The 22,942-nt window shown below is 44.3% G+C and overlaps 1 protein-coding gene across 4 annotated transcripts in view; it reads left to right on the top strand.

Annotated features, from left to right (window-relative positions):
• LOC127004956 (uncharacterized) overlaps positions 1-22,942 on the top strand; it is a 54,777-nt gene that overhangs the window by 24,542 nt on the left and 7,293 nt on the right. Inside the window, exon 3 of one of the 4 annotated variants that reach the window (XM_050873269.1) lies at positions 18,821-18,892. The exons of 2 other annotated variants lie outside the window; for them this stretch is intronic. The gene's annotated coding sequence lies outside the window, so the exon portion shown is untranslated. Of the gene's footprint in view, positions 1-18,820; positions 18,893-19,790; positions 20,034-22,942 lie in introns of those variants that run through there. One more of the 4 variants, XM_050873268.1, reaches the window with a different exon arrangement.

The raw sequence follows: 22,942 nt of genomic DNA, 5'->3' as shown, positions 1-22,942 counted from the left end.
TCCTTTCTTTTATTTAGCTTTTCTTTCTTTTTCATTTAATTTCCAGTTTTTTCAATCAATTTCTTTCATTTTCATCCTTTCTTCTTTCGTTCGTATATCGTATTCCAATGGTGTTTATTTTATTTTTTCGTTTACTACTACTACTACTACTACTACTACTACTACTACTACAACAACAACAACACCCTTCAACGCCCTCTACACAATACTGATGACTCTTCCTCTCTCCTCCCCTTCCCTTCCACTTCTTTTTGCTAGCTTTAAATACCACGCCTCTCCTACACCTATTCCCTCCCTCCCTCCCCCCCCTTACACTTCCTCCCCTACATACCCTCCCCTTCTGACTCCTCTCCTGTACATTACCACATAAGCCTCTGTAGGGGGTAATGGGCGAGTCTTTTTACACACACACACACACACACACACACACACACACACACACTGCTGATAATGAGTTAGTTGTCTAGGATGAAGGAGGAAAAGAAGGATGTGGAGGAGGAGGAAAGACTATATTGTATTAAGGTCACGAGTTTATATATTTGTTTTCTTATTATTCTATTTGTTTTGTTCATTGTTGTTTCTTATGTTTGTGTCAGTCAAGCTTCTCTTCCTTTGATGTGTGATTTGTTTTTTGCTATGGTGTGTGTGTGTGTGTGTGTGTGTGTGTGTGTGTGTGTGTGTGTGTGACCGACCTCGCTGCCGCCAGACCTCGATTTAATAGGCTCCTTCCTGGTGTTATGCCTCTCTCTCTCTCTCTCTCTCTCTCTCTCTCTCTCTCTCTCTCTCTCTCTCTCTCTCTCTCTCGGGTGTTGGAGGTGGTGCATAATGGATCTTCGAGGAGGAGGAGGAGGAGGAAGAAGAGGGGGGAAGGAGGGAAAAATAATGAATATAAAAAAGGGAGCGAAATTTTGTTAGCGCATTGAAAGAGGTAAATATTAAAGAGGAGGAGGAGGAGGAAGAAGAGTAGGAGGAGGAGGAGGAAAGTGGGCGGGTGAGCAGTTTTTGTTGGTGGAGGAAAGAAAAGGAGAGAAAGCAGATAGGAGGAGAAACGGGGGAGAGAGTGAGGAAGGAGGAGGAGGAAAAGAGCGAGTTGCAGAAGAGGAAGAGGAGGAGGAGGAGGATATGGTGAGGTAGATGAAGTTTGGAGGAAGAGAGGTTATTAAAGGGCCTGAGGAGAGGACTAGGAGGGTGGTCGAGGGAGAGAGAGAATGGAGGAATTTCTTGGAAGTGGAGGAGGAGGAGGAGGAAGAGGCAAGTTTGGGGAGGAAGAGGAGGAGGAGGAGGAGGAGTGGATGGTTGCAAGGCGGAGAAAGAGGAGGAGGAGGCAAGTTTTGGGAGGCGGAGGAGGACGAGGAAGAGGAGAGGGTCGCATGGAGGAGGAGGAGGCAAATTTTGGGAGGCGGAGGAGGAGAGGGTTGCAGGGAAGAGGAGGAGGAGGTCTTGTATTGATCAGCCGTCCCGTTGGAGGCGTCAGTATCGACCACACTAGCTGAAGGAGGAGGGAGGAGGAGGAGGAGGCCCAGGAGGAAGAGAAGGGTCAGCTGACGGAGGCACAGCAGGGCACGCGGGGCAGCGGAGGGGCGCGCGGACCCCCTCTCTCTGGCGGCGACAGCAGGAGGAGCAGGCGAAGGAGGACGGTGCTGCTTTAAAGAGGGATCGATATCGTGGCGGCGAGGAGGAGGAGGAGGAGGAGGAGGCGGAGACGGCGAAGCAGGAGGAGCAGGAGTCAATGAGCTGGTGGGGCGGCGGTTGGTGTGTCTCCTGCTGGGGCGTGGAGGGGTGGCGCCAGGCGGGTGTGGAGGAGGAGGTGGAGCGGCTGGGTGAGGTGGAGGCAGAGGGCAGACAGCCGAGGCAGCAGGCGGCAGGCGTCCGTAGCAGCGGCTGAGTCAGTGAGGCCCCACCCGCGCATGCGCCTTGGCCCCGCGCTGAAAATAGCAGGTGTGGGCAGCAGTAGTGAGAGAGGCGGCGTGTCGGGGAGGTCCTGCCGCGGCGGCGCCTCAGCTCTCCCCAGCACCAGCGTAAGGCCGAGTCCAGGGCGGCGGGGCGGAGCAGGCACGGGGCGGGTCGGTGTGGAGGCCGCCGCCGCCGCCGCTCTTTGTTGGGGCGGCGGTGGCGTCCTGCTGGCGGGGCGGCGGCGGCTCAAGGACGGCCGCCCCGCCCTCACCTGGACCACCGTGGCGGCGGCCATCACCACAAAGCAGCAGCAGCGGCGTCCACCTGCTTGGCCGCCGCTCAGCAGGTGAACTTGTCCTGCTGCTGCTGGCTGACCCTCGCTGCCTCGCCCCGCCCCGCCGCCCCGTTAGGCGTACACGGCCACAGTTGCCTCCGCACAGTGCACCGTTGGTCCCCGTAACCCGCCACCGGTGCACTTCCCAGCCTCAGTCACCCGTTACCCGTGCACTCTGGCCCGGTAGTCTGTGGGCAGTGCACCGTTTGGCCAGCCCGACGCTAGGCGGATATCGAGCTGTTTGCTGCCGTGTCTGCCAGCACCTCTTGGCGGCCTGCTGCTGCTGCGGTTGCTTCGTGTGTAGTGCTGTGCCGTGACCAGTTCCCGGCGAGGCTTCGTGCCCGAGCGGTGACCCAGGTGGTGTGAAAAACCGTCCCCTCCTCTGTGCTATCAGTGTGTGCGTGCGTGTGTTTGTTAGTGGTGCCTTGGTGGCGGTGTCCCTGGCGGAGGTGACTGGCGTGCTGCAGCCACAAGGGTGCAGCGAGGCAGGTCTGGCGTGGGGTGAGAGCCAAGCAGCTCACCCCTCCCCTCCCCCTTCCCGTCACCCCACTCTTGTTGGCTCTTACCGCTGCTGCTGCTCCCCCAAGTCCCCTTCTCTGTTGGACGTGACCCAATTCCACCTGACCTGACCTCGCCCCGTTAACAGGACTATTTCAGGTGTTTTTGTCTTGGTGAAGGTTTAGTTTTTGTGTTGCGGTGCGTTCTTGCGGCGACGTTGTCATCCTTTTGTTTGTTCTCTGATGTGTGGACCAAGAAAGTGTTCCTCCCTTACGTACTCAGAACATTCCCTTTGCTCCTTCATTGTTCCCGTGTGTGTGTGTGTGTGTGTGTGTGTGTGTGTGTGTATCCTTGCGTTGAAGGTGAGGGCGGACGAGCTTGCCATCAGCCGGTGTGTTATATAAGTAAAACACACACACACACACACACACACACACACACACAAAGAGGCCGCTTGTTCATTCATTAATTCGGCGGCCATGCGCGTGTGCGTGTGTGTGCATTCATGTAAGCAATTGTTAATGTAATTTGCGGGGGTGTAATCCAGGTGGGACAGGTACTAATCCAGGAATGTGTGTGTGTGTGTGTGTGTGTGTGTGTTTTGACAGGCCATATACGGATAGACAACCAATGTTTGTCCTTCGCTCACCCAAATCTATCTTGTTTGTTCGTAAAGGTTAAGACCGCGTTTGTTTGCTTGTTTTTTGTTTCTTTTTTTTTGGGGGGGGAGGAGGGGAGGAATCGAAGTAACCAGACCACCACAGTCAACCACCACCACTACCACGAACCCCAGTATTCACCTCTTTCCCCTCTCCCCCCAACATACACACTTGCACCAGTCTATAACTTAGCACCATTATATTGCCACAAGTGTTACCAAGGGCACGTGTAGCAGTATATATATTACCACCAACTACACCACCACTACTACTACATCGATTACAGATACCACTACTATACTTCCCCTGCTACCACTGTCATGTTTCCCACCTCGTATAAAGAAGTATATAAACGATTCTTCTACTTCCGCTACTATTACACCCAATACTACTACTACTACTACTACTACTACTACTACAACTACTGCCCCCTTAACCACCACCATCACTATCAGCACCACGTATAAAGCTGTGGATCTACTTCGGCTGCCAACATCTAAAATCAATAGGAAGGTTGAGGATGCAAGCGATGCATTTCTGGTGTGTAGAGGGAGGGAAGAAGGGAGGAGGAAGGAGGGAGGGAGGGAGGAAAGAGCTTAAACCTGACCTGTGATGATGCGTTTCCCTCCCTCCTTCCCTCCATGCCTCCAGCCCCTTCCCTCCTGTCCCTGTGTGTGTAGTAAATGCAACTGTTACTTTACCTCTGAGGCACGTGGCTTTGAGGGAGGGAAAGGTGGTGATGGTGGTGGAGGTCGAGGTCGAGGTGGTGGTGCTTGTGTAAGGGTGAGCTGAAGTCCTTTGTTGGTTATTTGTTGTCGTTCATCTCATTGCATTCCTCTTATTTCCTTGTTTAGTTGAGTATTTGCAGTCATAACATAGTGCTTGGGAAGGAGTAAGTTTTATGTTCTTTGTCGGTTTTAACTATTTAACAATTTGAGTATTCGCAGGTATAACATTTCTTGAAGTTCTTTGACGGTTCTGTGCCTGTTTTACTTCTTGCATTCTCTGATTTCTTCGTTTAATTATATGCCCTTGAAAATTTATACTAGAGTCTGTGGTGCTTGTGGTGGGTGAGGTTAACTTCTTTGTTTGTTCATTCTTTGTCAGCTTTAACTCTCATTTCCCTGCATTTTCTTATTTTCTTGGTATGTAGTCTAATATTTGCAAGTATAACATAATTTTATAGTGGTACAGTGGTGATGTCGGTATAGGTTATGGTGGCTTCTGTGTTTGTTCTTTGTCAGTATTTCTTTCATATCCCTACAGTAATATATATTCCTTATTTGGCTGAGTATTTGCAGTCATAACACGTAAGTAATGGCTGTGGTAGAGATGGTGGTGGTGGTGCATAGGTATGAGCTGAAGTTCTTTGTGGGTTCTTCTTTCTCTTATTTCCTTGTATTGTATTAGTCATACCAGATAGTTGTGGTGGTGGTGGTGAATATAGAGATGCATTTAGTGTTGGTGCTGAATAGTGGTGTATTTGGGTGGCGGTGAATATTGGAAGATGAGTTTGGTGGTGGTGTTGACCCGCGGCGGTGGCGGATCGATGGGGTCATGGCCTCTGCCTGGTAACACTGTTGATCGCGCGGTAATGCCTGGTAACCGCCTCGGGCCGCCTAATGTTATGCCCCGTTGACGGTTACTCGCTTCATGCCACTTGCTGAACCGTATTGTGCCTCGTATCACTTTAAAGTCCGTGACGCTGATCTAGTTTGTACCTCACCACGTTTGTTTTTGATTATTTATTCATGGATTTAACGATATTAGCTGATTTATTGATCCTTGGAGCGTTATCCCATTGACTTCCTTACTTTAACTTGGATATATCTGTGTTCTATCTACCTTGTCAATTTCTGCAGCGTTTTTTTATAACTAGAATATCCCTTTAAGAATTTCGATATATTTAGCTTAGACTTATTGGTTTCCTTGCTTAAACCCTACCTCCCTTCCATCCCCCCCCTCTTACTTTCTAATTTTGTGACCTTTTATTTTAACTAGACTCCCTTTAAGCAGTTTCATTTATTTAGCTTCGACTTATGCCGTCTGTTTGCATGGTATTATAACATAGAGGCTGCTCATTTTATTTATCATTTTAAACCCTAGTGATACCATTAAACCATATTTGTACCTCAAACTCCATATTTCATTTGTTAAAATCTGGTGACACTTTTCCTCCAATCGATTAACCTTTGTATCTCATTTCCCTAACCACACAGAGTTATCATATCGCCAGTATTTGAATTAATCCGGTTTCTGTTTATATTTGTCCTGATAAACCCGATATCACAGATGAATTTTCGTTTATAAACCTCATAACATTTGCATCAGCTTTCACGATTTCACAACGCAGCTGAGTTCTCAAAAATGACACGGTCTCCTTGCCTTCAAAGTTATCAATGATGTAGTCTTGCTCTCGTCTAACTTGGCATCACACGAGTATTTTCTTTTCAAACTTAGTAAGGTGATTGCTTCGTTTGCTTTGTGTAGCTTCCTTCTTCACCCGTAAAAGTCTCCTTGCCTTCAAATTATCAGTGGTTTAGTCTTGCCTCTTCAGACTTAAACTCCATAATTGCTTCGTCTAGATTCCTTCACTCTGTGCTTCGTTCTTTTCCTCATTGAACTCTGTCTTCGTGCCTTCAAAGTTATCAGTGGTGTAGTCTGGCCCAGTCATACTTGGCATCACACGAGTTTTTCTTTTCAAACTTCAGGTAATTGCTTCGTGTAGAATCCCTCGACGCTGTAGTTTCCTTCTCCTCTCTGAACTTTCTAGCACCTTCCTCTAACTCGTCAATATCAGCAACACTTCTTTTAATATCTGAATTGTGGCACTTACCACTTGCCTACGTTAATGCGTGTTACACCATAAACGTCACTGGGATGATGAGAGCGAGGAGGAGGGGATGGGGGAGACAAGATGGATGCATTTATAGATAGCACAGACGCATATAGAATTTTAAACCGATTACACGCCACATACATATACGATGAGGCAAGGGAGGAGACAAGAAAGATAGTTATTGATAGCCACAGACAGATTTTTAGAGACATTGCAAACTCTAAATCTACTACGCATAAGATAATGAAAGCGAACAGGATAGATGGAGCCAAGATGGATGTGTTTAAAGATAGCTAGACACTGACGCGTATACATAAATTTTAAGACGCATTGAAGACATTACAGATTCGATGTTACGTAGAAGATTATGGAAAGCAATAGGAAAGGAAAGAAGCAAGATAGACATTTATAGAGAGCCTCTGAAATATAGTTTTTTAACCCTTTACAAGCTTCACATACGTATAAGATTATGAAAGCGAAAAGGAAAGGAAGGAAGCAAGATAAACAATTATAGAAAGCTTCAAAAATATAGTTTTTTTTAACCCATTACAAGCTTCACATATGTCTAAGATTATGAAAGCGAATGGGAAAGGAAGGAAGCTAGATAGACATTCATAGAGAGCCTCGAAAGTATAGTTTTTTTAAACCATTACAAGCTTCACATACGTCTAAGATTGTGAAATGCAACCGGAAAGGAAGGAAGCAAGATAGACATTTCTAGAAAGCCACCAACATATACATTTTCTTTATCCCATTACAAGATTCACATACGTATTAGATTGTGAAAGCGAACAGGAAAAGGAGGAGGAAGCAAGATTGATAATATTTCTAGATAGCCACAAACGTATATTATTTCAACCCAATATGAATTTCCCGTACGTATAAGATTATGAAATTAAACAGGAAAGGGATGAGACAAGATAAAATAATTAGCCTAATACGTTTACATTGTTCAACGCAATACAAATCCCAGAAAAAAAACCGTATAATATTGTCACGTTTTGAATTTACCTTACGTATTAGATATAAAAAGAAAACAATAGGAAAGAGGTGAGACAAGACAGCCTAATACGTTTACATTTTTCAACGCAATACAAATCCCAGAAAAAAACCCGTATAATATTGTCACGTTTTGAATTTAACTTACGTATTAGATATAAAAAGAAAACAATAGGAAAGAGATGAGACAAGACAGCCTAATACGTTTACATTTTTCAACGCAATACAAATCCCAGAAAAAAACGTACAATATTGTCACGTTTTGAATTTACCTTACGTATTAGATATAAAAAGAAAACAATAGGAAAGAGATGAGACAAGACAGCCTAATACGTTTACATTTTCTAACGCAATACAATCCTAGGAAAAAAAATATACGTGTACACAACTGTAATAATATTGTCACGTTTTGAACTTACCTTACGTATTAAATTATATGAAACAACAGGAAAGGGATGAGACAAAATAGCCTAATCGTTTACATTTTCTTACTCAATACAATCATAGGAAAAAAAATATACGTACACACAAACGTAATAATAGTCACGTTTTGAACTTACGTATTAAATTATATGAAACAACAGGAAAGGGATGAGACAAAATAGCCTAATCGTTTACATTTTCTTACTCAATACAATCATAGGAAAAAAATATACGTACACACAAACGTAATAATATTGTCACGTTTTGAACTTATCTTACGTAATAGACTATAGGAAAAAAAAGCAGGAAGGAATGAGACAAGACAACTTTGTACGTTTTCATTTTTTACGCAATACGAATCTCGGGAAGGAATGAAAAGAGCTTCGTTCATATTATAGGCTATATATAAACACGTTCATTACGAGTATTAATAGTCATAACACATTCTTTCCCTCGTGTACCATACCTGCACTTTCTTTTTTTTTTTTTTTTTTTTTTTTTTTTTTGTCTTCCTCTTTTCCAATGGCTCGTCATAATCCCAAGGCCGGTGTTTATAAATACTTCAGCTAGGCGTGTGTGTTTAAAGATATCGCTTAACCTGCTTTTTTTTCCACCATTAGTGCCGCTCAAGGTAATGGGGTTGTGTGTGTGTGTGTGTGTGTGTGTGTGTGTGTGTTTGTGTGTGTGTGTGTGTGTGTGTGTGTACCTGCACCTTCCTAGCTCACGTGGACGGCAGGTTAATAAGGGATGAATGATGCGACGGTAACCTTGTCATTATTTAGATCATTTCGCTCCCAGATGTTACTTTCGTTATCCAATTGTGTATTTTTTTTCTACAGCAGACATATAAAGCCCAACGACTATAAAGGGTACGGTTGAAGCTGCAGTAACCTTGTCATTATCTAGGTTAATTAACTCCCGGCTGTATACCTCATAATTATCTCGTCTTTTTACTATAGAGACATGTTAATCATAGGCTGAACAAATATATAAAGGGGATGGGTGACGCTATGACAACCTTATGATTATCTACAAAAATAACCCAGAATCTTCCCAACCTTGAGGAAATTAACTATACACCTTAGATACTGACTTAGACAATGCATTAGTGAACCCCGCATGTATGAAACGATAAGAAAGAACAAAAAAATAACCCAGAATCTTCCCAACCTTGAGGAAATTAACTCTATACACCTTAGATACTGACTTATGTAGATTATGTTACTGCCAGAGCTCTATACTACTTTCGTCTTTCTTACATAATTTTCAAAGTCCGGAGAATTATATCAAATGGATGGGTAACTGTGACAACCTTACGAGTTATGCTTATCTGTGTTGTTTTGTTTCCAGCTGTGTACTTTCTTTCGTCTTTCTTTAGTCTTTCTTAGTTTATGGTTGGAGACATCAAACACGAACAAATGAAATAAAATGCTGGTTCTACTAAAATATATGAAAAACAAATGAAAAGATTATCCGTTTAGTCCCAAAGGCGTCTTAATTCTTCGTTTTCTTAAAGAGTTCAGGTTGTAGGAGGTGTGTTTTTTTATCATAGTGGCGTTCCTTTTTTACTGAGGAGATATTTGGCAAAGCTTTCTTGTAAAATCACCCAGAAAACCCCTCCCTCCCTTTTATGTTTTTGTATTGCAGCACCAGATTTTTTTGTGTGCTTACCAGACAATCAGGTTTTTGCCACCTCCATGCTGCCTCTTTTTTTCTCTAATCTACCTGGAAATACGTAATAAGTACTTTTAGGGCAGTATTAAACGTTTCTTTGATTTCTACCCCTCTAATTACCCAACAGACGTGACCTTTTTATCTGTCAATTCTTCGCTCCACCGATTGTTTTGTCTCCTTTTCTTTTAATTCCTCTCACTTTACTGCCACTGTTTTGTTTTATGTCCCTGCCTGCTCATCGAGGGAACTATTTGGGTCTATCATTTATTACTGTTCCTTGATGTCCTTCCATGAATCTCAATAATAATAATATTATAATAATAATAATAATCTAGAAGGACATCACAGTTGGCTCTATGCTCAGGCTTTTAGAACGGTTGTATTGTGTCTAAAAGGGTTGGAAAAAAGGAGCTGGCGTGTCGGGATGTAGGCTTGGCACGTCTGAGGGCAGGCAAGGACTCGTGAAAACTGACTAATCCCTGTGGAGTTATTTATAGCCTCTTGCTTTATCTTTATCGTGACATTAGTATTATTGCTTCTTTGTGGCTTCTTTGATGGAAAGATGGCGTGTGTGTTATCTGTCAGCTATGGAGTTTATGCCTTTGACTATTGTTTTTTTGTATAAATTTATTTGTATTATTACTTTTTTTCATTGAGTTCCTTATGCTGTTGTCTTTTTTTAATTACGTTTTGTATTGTCTATTTATATTACCTCTCCTGTATTATCTTTTTCTCGTTATTTCGAAATTGTGTAATATTCAGTTTTCCACGACTCGATGGCATCAGAAGTTTTTGTTAATCTTTCTGATAATATATATATATATATATATATATATATATATATATATATATATATATATATATATATATATATCTATATATAAACCTTTTGTGTGTACCAGTTGCATTGCAATATTTACACATTTCCCCAAAACTTACCAACGACAACACAATCGTGAATAATTATTTGTTTTTGCGTAAACGTGGATTAAAGCAATTCAAGTTAGTTTGGATCTTTCGTAAGCTTTTAGATTGTGCAACATGGGATAATAGGAAACATTCATTGTCCACGTGACGAGTGGTGTGATAAGACCCGGGAAGGGGGAAGGGGTGTAGCAAGCTCAGTATCATGCCGAGAAAGATTGTATGTAGATAATGTGACGCACAGCCCTTCATTATTCTTGGGCAATTGGAACTCTTGCAGACATGCTGTTTTAAAACTGATAATAAGCAATATCATGGACAGCAATTCGAGATTATGTTATTTCTGATAGATTTTGAGTTACCAAGGGTGAATTTTACTCAACCCCTCCCCATTAAATGAATTGAAACTGAAGGAAGAAAACTCGTTACCATAGGACTGTGAGTGTGGGAAGGTAAGGGTTTGTGAGAGAGGGAAGGAGAGTAACTGAAGGAGGGGGCGAGGAAGAGCACTAAAGGGTCTAAAGAAGGCAAAGGAACTGTCCATTATGGTAACAGTGATGTACCCATAAACAGCATGCGAAAATCTCAAGCCCAGTTAAAGCAGTCAATCACTGGCAACATTGACGTCCGTACCCATCCTAAGTATATGCCAAAACCTGACGTAGCTTTCAACTCGACACAATGGGACCAAAAACCTCAAGCCCAGTGAAAGCAATCGAGCACTTTGGTAACACTGAACCCATATAGCAACATACGAAAACCTAAGCCCAGCAAAAGCAATCGATCATTCTGGCAACAGTGACGTCCGTACCCATTCTGAACATTCCAAAACCTGACGCACCCATCAACAAATCGAACAAAAGAAGACCAAAGACTCGAGTGAAAGCAGTCGTCGCATATTTTTGGCAACAATGGCGGTCGGGCGGGCAGACCGCAAAACATTCAAAGAGGGAGTGTGGACGGCATGCTAAGAAGTACCAGCAACATTATCTTTTCCTTGTCAGTCGTGAGGCCGCACTAATGAGCAACGATAGGCACCGTGGGGAGTGTTTGCATGCAGGCGGTGGATGGGTGGACGCAAGAAGATAAATGAGGGTTGATATGCGTGTAGTAATATTGTGGTAGTGGTTCTGGTGGTGGTGGTATTGAAGTGGGTATGTAAGGGAGGCTGGTGTTGGAGATGGAGTGGTTAATTGATTTTTTGTGGGTTATTATGCGTGTAGTAACATGGCAGTGGGGGTGGTATTGAAGTGGGTATGTAAGGGATTCTAGTGGTGATGGAGTGGTAAGTTGAACTGTGTGAGAAAATTAATCTATTCCACTGTTTTGAAGGTGGAGTGTGGTTAGTTGACATTTTGTGATTGGGTTAAAAAAATGATTTCACTGTTTAAGAAGCAGTTGATAGTCGACATTTTTGATAGTCAAATAGAAAATGAATCTGTTCCAGAGTTTTGAATACCACTACTAGGAAAAGGAGTTCAAAGAAGCGTACTTAGTAATAAAACGAATGAATGTCGTAACCAGAACGAGTTAGAGGAAACGAGAGGGCATGAAAGAATAAGGAAAACAACCGCACGAATAGAAAACTTACATAATTATAACAAGAAAATACAAGGATCAGAATTAGATAAACAAAAACATGCGTTAAAGAAAGACCATTGTGAAACCGGTTAAAAAAACGTACTATAAGAGTATGGTAAAACAAAGACAACAGGCAAGAGCACAAACAAAGGCAGCAGCAGTAGAGATAAACTTATAACCAACAAAGGCAATGAAAAACAATGATGTGAATATGACAATAGTTACAATGACGTGCTAGAATGGGAGACAGCACCGCCATCCTATCACCACCACCACCACCACTACTACTACTACTACCACTACTACCACTACCACTACTACTACTACAACCCTATCACGCAATATACACAAGGCAGTCTGATGGGAAAACTCATTGGTTAAATTTGGCATCGTTTGAAGGACACACACACAGACACACACACACACACACGCACACAAGGCAGCAATAGTTTTCATCTCATGCCTTCTGCACTGTCTGATGATAATAATAATGATAAGAATAATAATAGTTAGGAATTTTATTATACTTAGAGAACCCAACCTCCTCCTCCTACTACTACTACTACTACTACTACTACTACTACTGCTACTACTACTACTACTACTTCTACTATTACTACTACTGCCACTACTCAGAATACTTATAATACTGTAATAATTGAATATTTGAGAGAACTGGACTTCATAACCCACATGTTGGAAGCTAGCCAGTCTCGACCCTCCTCCTGCTGCTCCTCCTCTTCCTCCTCCTCTCCGCCACCGCCGCCGCCATGGAAGAGGAGGAGGAGGAGGAGGAGGAGGTACGCTTCAGTCAGTCGTCTCCCCTCAAGGTCCTTGGTGCGGCTTTTAAATGAACGATTTAAATGATTTGGGTCTGCGTCTCTCTCTCTCTCTCTCTCTCTCTCTCTCTCTCTCTCGTTGAAGTAGATTCGTGGATAGTTCCCTGCTGCTATGAGGCTTGGAGAGAGAGAGAGAGAGAGATTGCATTGGCTGGTTTAGGGCTTATGTTGTGCATGTTGGGTTCGTAATTTGCTTCTGCCATGGCCTTTACTACTACTACTACTACTACTACTACTACTACTACAGCATATTGCGTTTTCCTTCTTTAATTAATGAAGCCTTACGTTATGCTGTCAATCTGTCATGCTGTAGGAATGTTCCGTTGCGTGGGTGGAGAGTATTGCTGTTATGTTGGAATGTGTGTGTGTGTGTGTGTCGAGCTTAGAAACCAGTATGTCGGAGTGTCGTACTAGGAATAGGTGTGTGTGTGTGTGTTACGTCACCTCAAAGTACTTACATTCAGCATTTCATTAGATCACATTACATTCCAAGCCTAAATACTTAAATTACATACATACACACATACATACTGAGAATCATCGTACACCAAGTCTTCATATCGCTTCTTTTAACTGTTGACATTTCTTAGAATCATCGTTAGTCTTCATATCACAACACTAGAAGATGCTGTCGTTTCGTAAGATCACGTTGATAGGCATGCGTTAGCCTTCATAAAGCTGTTTGCTCTGTCCCTCACTCCCTCCCTCTGATCCTCCCTCACCCCTACTCCCTGCTTGGCTACTGTCCCCTCCCTGACTCCCCCTCTGGCTGTCTATGTCCCTTCCACTCCCTCCTTTCTGTCCCATCCCTTACTCCCTCTCTGGCTATCTAATGTCCTTTTCACTCCCTCCTTTCTGTCCCCTCCCTTACTCCCTCTCTGGCTATCTAATGTCCTTTCCACTCCCTCCTTTCTGTCCCCTCCCTTACTCCCTCTCTGGCTATCTAATGTCCCTTCCACTCCCTCCTCCCTGCCTATCGCAACCCTCCCTCATATTCCCTCCTTCCGTGTCTACATAACCTCCCATCCATTCCCTCCTTCCTCTCTCCCTACCTATCTGACCTCCCTTACGCCCTCCCTCTCTGATCTCCCTTCCACACTCCCTGCTTATCTAACTTTCCTCCCTGCCAATTTAACCTCCCTTCCACACCCTCCTCCCTGCTTATCTAACCTCCCTTCCTCCCTCCCCTCCCTGCCTATCTACCCTCCCTCGCTTCCCTTGGAGATAAAATGATACGAGTTATCGCCACGGCCTGACCTGTTTGGGGCCTTGTTAAGTTGTGGTGTTGTATATTATTATTATTATTATTATTATTATTATTATTATTATTATTATGGGGATGGTTGTGGTAGCGGCTCTCTCTCTCTCTCTCTCTCTCTCTCTCTCTCTCTCTCTCTCTCTCTCTGCGTATGTGTGAGAGAGAATAAATGCGTCTGTGTGGAGAGGAGACGAAATTAAGACTGTGTGTGTGTGTGATGGGGCGAAAAACAAGACTCGCAGAGATGACAACACTGCTTCACTCACCATTAGATACTGTATGCGCGTTTGTGTGTTTGTTTGTTAGGGGGTGGGTGGCATATATGGTTGGGTTCCCCCTGTTAAGTAACTGACCCATTTTTTTGTTACGTCAGGGAGAAACAGCTGATGACTCTTCTTTATTATCTTTATTTTATTTATTCTCTTGTTTATTTGTGTTCTCGTGTTTGCGGTGTTGCTTCTCTTCCTGTATTGTTTTTGTAGGTGTTTTTTTCTTGCTTGTTTATTATTAGTTTCCGTGTGTGGATGAAGTGTGTTGCGTCATTCATGTTTTGTGTGTGTTTATGGATGCAATTCTGACGTCATCTGTTCGTCATCGCGTTCTCTTTTGTTAGTACGCTTCCTCCTTCCTATTTACAACCAAGGAAAACTTACCTCATTTCTTTACAAGTTTATTTTTATCATTGATTGTAATTTTTTGTGGTGATGGTCAGTTACGTAAGGCATTCAAGTACTTATGTAACCGTGAATGAAATGGGTGGTGGTGACGTAACGTTGGTGGTTATGAGAAGATAATAGAAAAGAACAATAGATAGATACAATATGTGCTGGTGGTGGTGGTGGTATACCGTTGAGTGTTGGTGGTGGTACTGAACGTGTGGTGGGTGTTTGTGGTGTAGAAATGGTAGTGGTGTTGTGTATATAATAGTTTAGTGTGGTGTTGATAGTATAGGTATGAGTTTAGGTATGGTTCAGGTGGTGGAGATGGTAATGAACTTGAACTGGTGTGGGTGGAGATGCTGCTGTTAGTGGTGGTGGAGGTTGTACATATATATAGTTAGTTTAATTTGGTTTTGAATGTGTAAGTATGAATTCAGTATGGTATAGATGGTGATGGAATTGATGTGGAGTGGGTTGAGGTGATGCCGTTGCTGTTGTTAGTGTTGGTGGAGGTTGTATAATAGTTGTATATATAGTTTAGTGTGGCATTGAAAGTATAGGTATAAATTCAGGTATGGTTTAGGTTGAGTTAGTTAAAGTGATGTTATTGTTAGCTTTGGTGGTTTATGAGTATGGTTGACTTTGTTGTTGTTGTTGGTGGTGGTAGAGGTGGTTTATGAGTATGGTTGTCTTTGTTGGTGGTTTATAAGTATGGTTGTCTTTGTTGTTGTTGGTGGTTTATGAGTATGGTTGTCTTTGTTGGTGGTTTATAAGTATGGTTGTCTTTGTTGGTGGTTTATGAGTATGGTTGTCTGTTGTTGTTGTTGTTTATGAGTATGGTTGTCTTTGTTGGTGGTTTATAAGTATGGTTGTCTTTGTTGTCGTTGTTGGTGGTTTATGAGCATGGTTGTCGTTGGTGTTGGTGGTTTATGAGTATGGTTGTTGGTGTTGGTGGTTTATGAGTATGGTTGTCTTTGTTGTTGTTTATGAGTATGGTTGTCTTTGTTGTTGGTTGTAGAGGTGGTTTATGGGGTATCACGAACTCATTCACCTACATTCCCCTTTTGGCCTACTTTTGGCTATTGCGTTGGGTGACTAGACAAAGCATGGGAGAGAAGTTTTATATAATCCTTGCTTCCTCGTCCCCCCGCCTCCTCTTTCTCCTCCTCCTCCTCGTGTTCTTCTCTCACGTTTTTGTACAGGTTTTCCATCGCTCTTCCTCCTCCTCCTCCTTCCTGATAATTATTTCCGTTTTGTCCTGGTTTTACTCCTCTTTCGACATTCTCTCTCTCTCTCTCTCTCTCTCTCTCTCTCTCTCTCTCTCTCTCTCTCTCTCTCTCCGTCGTAACCGTTTGATTTTGTTGTTTTCTTGTTTTTTTCCTCCTCTGTCCCTCCTACGCTTTGCAATAACTTCGTCTCTCTTGGTATATTCTTCCTCTTAACCGCTTTTTCATTGTCTATCATTTTCCTTGTCAATTTTCCTCCCTGCTCCGCCTGTGCCTCCGCCTCCACTTTCTCACCCTCCCTCCTCCTCCTCTTCTTCCTCAATCACGTACGCATATGTTGAGCCTCATTGGGTCAGCACACACACACAGTATATCCACCATTACGTACACAGAAGGTTCATTTCCTATAGTACCCACGCCTTGAGCACGTGTGTGTGTGTGTGTGTGTTTGTGTGTGTGTGTTGAAAAAGCCTTGGCGAGGGGATGGAGTTGGGGCATAGATAGGCGGAGAGGGGGGGAGGGGGGTAGTGCCCTTATGCAGCAAGTCGAGTCTTCCTGGTCCTGCTGTGTGTGTGTGTGTGGGTCTCTCTCTCTCTCTCTCTCTCTCTCTCTCTCTCTCTCTCTCTCTCATGTTTTTTTCTTCCCTTAATCTTATGAGTATATTTTCCTCACTTAAAAGCTATCTCTTCCTCGCTCTCTGCCTCCTCCTCCTCATCATCATCATCTCCCTCCTCCTCCTCTTCATTGTATATACGAAGGCTTCCTGCTCTGCCGTTACTTGGCTCACTCACACACCAGGTGAATATTGTCTAATAATGGCCATGGCGTCTTTGTCTGGTTCTTTTTTGTGGGTGTTTTGCGCTACTAGTATACCTTCGTGGTTGCTATGGTGGTGATTTAGGTGTTGTTTAGGTAGGAGCGTAGGTAGGAATGGGTAAATGGGAAGGTGGGTTGCATTGTTTATTTTTCCTTTTTCTTACCTTATAAATCGTGATGGTGGTTGGTAGTATACGTCGGTAGGTTGGTAAATAGGAAAGTGAATTGCGTAGTTTTTTTGTTTACTTTTATTGCTCAGTGTAGTGGTGGTAGGTTAGGTAAGTAAGTAGATAACTAAACAGGAAGGTGGAGTGCATAGCTTTTTTTTCTTACCTTGCTAACTGTTGTAGTGGTCGGTAGTAAACTTAGGTAGACAGATAGGTAAGTAGGAAAGATGGTTATATTGCCTCTTTACCTTACGAATTGGGAGGATAGTGTTGATAGGTATTACGTAGGATGCAGGTAGACAGGTAAACAAAGGAAAGGTGGGCTGCGTTCTTTACCTTTCAAATTGTGTTGGTGGTGGAGGTAGTATACGTAGGAAGGCAGGTATTGTGTGTAGGTGTAGTAGTAGTAATAATAAAGATCAGAATATTACTGTTTTGTGTGTGTCTTCCTGAGTGTTGTAGATTGGCAGTGATTCTAATAGTCCCCACCTGTTTCCTTATGTTTACGATGATGGTTGGTAGGTTAGTAGGCAGACAGGTGTTTTTTAGTGGCAGAATCTTGTTTGTTTTACCAGTTTTCCTCTAATTGTGGTGATAGTACAGAAAATGATGTCAGTGTTAGTATGTCCTGGTTTATATTTCTTTGTGGTGGTGATGGTGAAGTTGGTACAGATATTGGTTGGTTATATTAATGTCACTAGTATATTTTTGTTCTGTTTTTCCAATGTAGGTAACATAAATGAGCACAGGAGCCACGCGTAGCAATAGCCTAGGCCCCCAACTTAACCTTTCCTTCGTCACAAGTAGTGGTGGTGATGTATGACCTACATTTGGGAAGGTCTCGGTTGGTTTTATTAATGTTAGTTTGTTTTGATATCCTTCCTTGTCTATGGCGAGGATTCTTTGTTGATGTTTATTTCTACTGTCTTTTGTTTCCTGCTTTTAGACGAAGAAAGTATTTCCATAATGGCTAAATTCTCCCTACGGTTCTGATTGTTTCTTTGTTTCCGTCTTCGCCTTCGTCGTTAGCACAGTACGCAGTTCCTTTGTTGACAGTAGTGGTGGTGGAGGTTGCAGACTGGCTTTGTTTGGGTGGGTACGTATCTTTGGTGGTGGTGGTTTAGGGGTTTCTTTGTGGTGATGCTGAAGGTGGTGAGGTAGGTAGTGGTGGTGGTGAAGGTGGCTCTGACGGACGGCACTGTAACCTTGATTCACGTTTCCTAGTCTCTCTCTCTCTCTCTCTCTCTCTCTCTCTCTCTCTCTCATTTTTTTCCCTTTCAATTTGCAGTACTGGTTTTAAATATAGACCGTGAAGTGACACCAACTGACCTTTAAAACACACACACACACACACACACACACACACACACACACACACACGTGATCGGAACTTCTGACCTGTTTTCTTGCACTATTTATAATATATTGATTGTTGTTGCGGCGCCAGAAACGTCTACTATTATTATTATTATTATTAGTAGTAGTAGTAGTAGTTTTACATCTTCAATAACTGCTACTTTTACTACTACTGCAATCACCTCCATTATAAGTTCGTGTTTTCTTATTTTTCGGTTTTACTTTCTTATGCGTCACTACAACCACTACTTTCACTGGATTCGGGCGTCTTTTGGGGTTGAAAAATTCCACACCTCGCTTGTTTTCGTATCAAAAATACTTTAAACGCTGTATTTTTTTTCCCCGCTCGTGAAAATCGCTGGAATGACTTGTAATTGTGCGAGTTTGAGCAACACAGAATCGTGAAACCAATGGACCCAATATCAGTTATCAGGAAAACAGACGTGCAACACGAGAGTGAGAGCAGCACGTGGCCACACACACACACGCACACACGTTACGCAGCAAAGAGCACACACACACACACGCGGTACAAATATAACACAAAGGCGTCAGTCAGTCAGCCAGCCTTTTTTTTTTATCGAGGCAGTGAAATTCGCTTTGTTAATATTAATCGTTTTATCTCCTTTGTCACCACGAGTCTGTTTGGCTCTAACACTCTTTCTTCTGTTTCAGGTATGGGTGGGCGTGTGGTGGGAGTTGTCACGTGGTATTCCTGACCTGACCTCGTATCAGGTGACCTCCACGGTGGGTGAGAGAGAGAGAGAGAGAGAGAGAGTAGTTTTATAATGCCAGCTAAGTATGTGAACGTGTGTGTGTGTTTGTATAAGCTGGTCTTTGAAGTTTGTGAAAGGATTTGAGTACGGATGTGAGAGAGAGGCTTGTGTGTGTGTGTGTGTTGTGAGAGGATTTGAAATGTGCTTGTTTGTGTTTGTGAAAGACGAAGAGGATGTGTGTGTATGTGAAAGTCCCTGTGTGTGTGTGTGTGTGTGTGTGTGTGTAAGGGGACGTGGGGAATAGGATGTGCCACGGTTGTTAACTATTTTCAAGGAACACATTACGTTTCCTTTTACCTGCTTTACTTTCTCTGAACCGGCGTCTGGAAGCAAGCAACAGTACGTGGTTCCGGTGGGGAGGTATCGGATAACACTGTATGGAAATTCCGAGCTGTGTGAGTCTTGTGGGTTGCGTGTGACGTGTAAACGCATGACGTGGCCAGAGCAGCCCTAACGTCACTGGGAAAAACAGTGGAACACGGCTATTGGCGCTTACGTAGTGACGCAGTGCACACGTCATCGATTCACACACGCACTGACACACAATTTCCTTTCATCAGTACTGTGCATTGCTCTGCCTACTGTCGCCATGCCCTTTGTTGCACACCGTCGCAAGGAACGTCACATCTACGTCTGGCAGCCGCGGTGGGTCGAGGAGAGGGAGAGGGAGGGAAGGATGGCGAGCGATGCGACACTAGTTTGTTAGTCATGGGGCTGCCAAGGCTATGGCTCAGGGAAGCACAGATGCCGCCAGTCGCCAGAAACCTTTCCGTAGATTGCGTAGTCAGTGAGGGAGGAGGAGGTGTGGGGTAGGTGCTCTAGGGGGGGCTGCTCCACCTGCCTCTTGCCTCATTGTCTCCAGCACAGCGAGGTGGAGAGAGAGTGAGGGACGAGGAGGTGGCCAGTAGCGATTGGGACGGCGAACAGTGAACAGCCAGCTTATTCAGCGCTGCCGGACGCCCCTCACTCACTCGGGTACACCAGCACTCAAGACCAAGGAAGGGCGAGTGTGCGTGCGAGGAATAGCCAGCTAGTTCATGTGGCTGCAGAAACCATTGGCTTTCTCCGCGGAGCAAGCCCAGTGCACCCCGAGAGAGCTTCCCTTGTTTTTGGTAAATATTTGTGCGCTCAGCCGTGCTCCCATTGTGTGGTGGTGGTGGTGGTGATGGTGATGAAATGGTACTAGCTGTGGTGGTGGTGAAGCCGTGCGCAGGAAGGTACAGTGTGGTAGTGGTGGTGAAGAGACGGTGGTGGTGGTGGCTAGGCCTTGGTTGAGTGTTTTTGTGAAGTGGTCGTGGTGGTGGTGGTGATGGTGAAATGTAGCCGTGTGGTGAAGCCGTGCGCAGAAAGGTGAAGTGTGGTGGTGGTGGTAAAGATAATGGTAGTGATGGTGGTGGCTAGACCTTGAGTGTTTGTGGAGTGGTCGTAGTGGTGATGGTGAAATGTAGTGGTGGTGAAGCCGTGCGCAGGAAGGTACAGTGTGGTGGTGGTGGTTAAGATAATAATGGAGGTGACTAGGCCTTGGAGACTGTTTTTGTGGAGTAGTGGTGATGGTGGTGGAGGAGGAGGAGGTCGTGTGATGGCGTTAGAGGCGAGGCTTAAAACCAGCCAACAATCATGTGACTCGCCCAGGAGGGAGAACACGGACTGCCAGCCAAGCCCCCACGTCCCCGCCCCGAGCCCTGCCTGGCGAGGTGGTGAAACGGTGCACGCTACAGTGACGACAGTGAAAGTAAGATTCGCTGATGAAAGCCTCAGCCGCGATGTGACACTCGAGTGACGGTAGACGAGGAAAACAAGACCAAAATCGTACCCAGAGCGGAGCTAAAGTGATTGTACAATGGAGGAGGAGAAAGAGGAGGGTACGTGAGTCACCATGGAGGAGAAGGAGATGAAGGAGGGTACGTAAGAGTCACTATGAAAGTGTGTGTGACGCCAGCCAGCTCGAGGAGGAGGAGGAAGGGGAGTCACCATGAAAGTGTGTGACGCCACCCAGCCCAGCCAACCAGCCAGCCGAGATACCAGTGATAGTGAAGGGGGGGATGGTGAAGGTTGCGCTGCGGTTGTGCTGGTGATAGTTGTGTGTAATAGTGATACTGGAAAATCCTTGGACTATCTGGCTGTGGAGAGTTTGGTGTTCATGAATATCTACTTATACGTGTGTATGTGTGTGCTGGCTGGTCTTGCGTGGCTTATTCTGTTACGAGGCCGAGCTATAGTCAGCTCGGCCAAGGTTTTGCTCCAAGGCGTACCAACCGTACCCACAGCATGAAGAACCTAGCCTACACACACACACACACACACACACACACACACACACACACGGAAATAACTTGACACACACATACAAGAGAGGTGACTTTCTGAGGAGCCTGGCGTAGCTATCAAGTCTTGCCTGTGGTTTCCCGAGCGTGGTGCAATGCTGCTTGTGTGGTGAAAGATTGTGGGTAAAGGAACTGGGTCACTGTCAGGTTGGGTCGTGTAATTTTTTTGTGCTCATGTTCTCAAAATAGCTCTTCGTTTCTCTTGTTTCTCCTCCTCCTCTCCTCCCCCTTCCTGGTCTATCATCTTCACCCCTTACGATCCTCCCCTCTCCCTTCCTCACTCTCCCAACGCATGACCTCGGGCTCAACAAGGTCATGCTCTCCCCTTCCCGTCCCCCTTCCCTCACCCCCGCCATCTTTGTCACGACTGCCATACATCTACGTAATGGTGGGTGAGGTGGAGGTCGTTTGGATATGATAGTGAGCGAAGTGGTGAGAGGTGGCTGGTGGGTGTCAGCTGAGTGCCAAGTGGTGGTAATAACAGTGAATTTAAGTTGTGGGGTTGGGTGGTGAACGTGATGGTGGTGGTAGTGACAAGTGATAGTGGTGGTGATAGTGATTGTTGTGAGAAGTAGGGCAGTGGTTCGCCTGCTTTCTCAACCCTTCCCTCCTCCCTCCATCCCCCTCTCTCCATCCCCTCCCTTCTTTTCCTCCTACCTCCTTGCAAGTTTCACACTGGTTTTGGTTATTAGTCTCTCTCTCTCTCTCTCTCTCTCTCTCTCTCTCTCTCTCTCTCTCTCTCTCTCTCTCTCTCTCTCTCTCTCTCTCTCTCTCTCTCTCTCTCTCCTTCGAGTAGTTTCTTATCTTATGAAGTGGTGTGTGTGTGTGTGAGAGAGAGAGAGAGAGAGAGAGAGAGAGAGAGAGAGAGAGAGAGAGTAAAAGGAAGTTGAAATCGGTAAAAGGGAAATTGATGCAAGGGAACTTTCTCTGTCAAGGTCTTGTGGTTAGGGGACCCAGTATGTTGTGCTAGGGCTTGTCAGTCTACCACTAGTCAGTCAGGTCAGTCATACGAGAACCTGTAGACCTAATGATTGAGTCTTATGGTAGTTTTTTGCTATGTATACTTTCCTACTTTTCCTTCCTTTGTGGTCAGCTGCTGTGTGGTCTGTATCGTCCAACCAGATTTCGTAAACTGGTTGTTGATGGACGTGATATTTTACTTTAATGTGTTATCTTGGGTTTAATTAAATGTCATAGTAAGATTGGGTAAGGTAGGTCTTTCTGGCTTTGTTCCGAGAAGCCTTCATTTCTGGGTTTGTGGACTTCATGAGCATTGTGTGTTGTCATTTATAGTTCTCTTGAGTGGGTTTTGGTGTTAGGTTTAATTAAATGTCATAGTAAGATTGGGTAAGGTAGGTCTTGTGTTTGTCATTTCTAGTTCTCTTGAGTGAATTTTTGTTATTTTTTTGCCTCGGCTTGTTTAAATGGATGAGAAGTGGACCTTGTATTACTCTCAATTATGTAACCTCTGAAAGTAGGTTAAGAGGAAGTCTATTGTGGTTTTTCGTTCAGTGGCTTTAGGACTAAGCATTGTTGAAAGCAAATGTTGTGGACTCGTTGGATGTGTGGATGGCACTGTGGGTTGGTGCTGGTTAGTTCCTGGTCCTGGGATCTTGGTGTAAGAGAGTCCAGTGTGTTCTGGTGAGTGGAGAGGCTTGAGTCAGGGTTGGTTGTCTGTCCTGTTGAGTCATGCATAT

Source organism: Eriocheir sinensis, chromosome 29, assembly GCF_024679095.1.
Source record: "Eriocheir sinensis breed Jianghai 21 chromosome 29, ASM2467909v1, whole genome shotgun sequence".
Taxonomy (NCBI): Eukaryota; Metazoa; Arthropoda; class Malacostraca; order Decapoda; family Varunidae; genus Eriocheir; species Eriocheir sinensis.
This window is presented reverse-complemented; position numbering and strand designations above follow the sequence as displayed.